Here is a 1,930-nt window from a genome sequence, read left to right on the forward strand (position 1 = left end):
AGACTTTTGGCATGGAAGATAGCAAATCGGTTGGTACACCGATGGTGACTAGTTGTAAATTATCCAAAGAGGATGACTGAGGGTTAGTAAATGAGAAGGAACACTGATCAATGATTGGTAAATTACACTATGTAGTACATAGCAAACTGGACATTGCACATGCAGTGGGCATTGCTACACGGTTCTAGAAAAGCCCAAGAGAATCCCACTTGGTAGCAATCAAGTGGATTCTAAGATATCCGAAGGGAACTATTGACTATGGATTATGGTATCCATATAGTAATGATTTCAACCTGAAAGTGTTTATAGATGCTGACTGGGCTAGTAATGTGGATGACTAGAAGAGCACAACCGGTGGTGCATTCTTTCTTGGTGGAAGACTAGTCTCATGGATGAGTAAGAAACAAAGTTGTATCTCTCAGTCTACAGCAGAAGTAGAGTATGTTGCAGCATTTATGAACTACACACAGACAATTTGGATGAAGCATGTATTAAATGGCTTCAAAGTTCCTGTATCTGAACTGGTAAGTATATTTTGTGATAACACAAGTGAAATTAACATCTCCAAGAATCCGGTTTTACATTCTAGAACCAAGCACTTTGAGCTTAAGTATCATTTCTTAAGGGAAAAGGTTCAGAACAAAGAAGTTGTACTGGAACATGTTTCCAGTAAGGAGCAGTTAGCAGACATATTCACCAAGCTTCTACCAAAGGCTACCTTTACCTACTTGATAGGTGAATTAGGGGTGTTGCCCCTTCAAGAGGTAAACTAAAGGTGTGTGCTCCACATTAGTCAAGAATTACATTGATATATTTTTCTTAGGATTGGTGTGTTGAAGGATGCTACTCCTTAGGGGGAGTAGCATAGTAGACCATAGATGTTTATGCCTTCATTTTGGCATTGTTGTCAAAGGGGGAGAAGATGTGAAGTGGAGAAGATATCTATAGTATTGGGGGAGAAGTTGTAAGCTCAGAGATATCTTTGTATATTGCCATCAATGCCAAAGGGGAAGATTGTTGGCATATGTACAAAGTATGTTAACATGATGATATTGTATGTTGTCATTGATGTCAATATGTTCAAGAGAACTGGTATGATACTAAGAACCGGCATATGTGAGAACCGATACAACTTGTAAACCAGCATATGTAAGAACTAGTATAACATAGTGAAGCGGTATGTTTGAAGTGACCTGGTGTGCTATTATGAGCACCAATCTACGGAAGTTTTGCATGACTACCAGTTGGTAGTCTTAGCTTCAGGGTTTCTAGTTGTGGTGTTCCAAGCCTATGTGATTCAACCAACGACATCATGTGATGAGTTAGCATTATAATGGAGATCAGATCATGTTGCCACATCAGCCTTGTGTGTGTGAAGGATCTTGCATGAAGGAGATTGATCCTATCTACCTCCGGAATGTACGAAGTCTCTATAAACGGTGGAGAATGCGTGATGGGTTATCGCCTCCATAATGTGGTGAAGAACAAATGATGGAGAATGTCTTAAGATCTGTTCAAGACCGTTGTATTCAAATACAAAGTGTTCAATGGTCAAGATTGAACCGTCTAAATTGCTCAACCTAAATGTTTAGGGTTTAGGGTTTATGCTACCAACCTATCTGTTTCCTATAAGGTCAATGTTGTGTTTCATGTTGAGGTTGTTGGCAAATGTTGTGTGTGTATATAAGTGCAAAGATATGTGATTCTTGCTACACCAAATATGAGAATAGATACCTGCAGAGTGTGAGTATAGAAGGAAGGAACTGAAGTGAATCTGCATTGGCATTGAGTGTTGTTACCAGATCATTGTAATACCTGTTGATCTCTAACCACTTCAATAGTTGGAAAATCCCTTAACAGGGTAGCTTTAACCAGTTTGTTGTAAATCCTTTAACAGGGTGACTCAAAATCATTGAGTTCTAAAATCCTC

This window comes from Cryptomeria japonica, chromosome 4 (assembly GCF_030272615.1).
Source record: "Cryptomeria japonica chromosome 4, Sugi_1.0, whole genome shotgun sequence".
Lineage (NCBI taxonomy): Eukaryota > Viridiplantae > Streptophyta > Pinopsida > Cupressales > Cupressaceae > Cryptomeria > Cryptomeria japonica.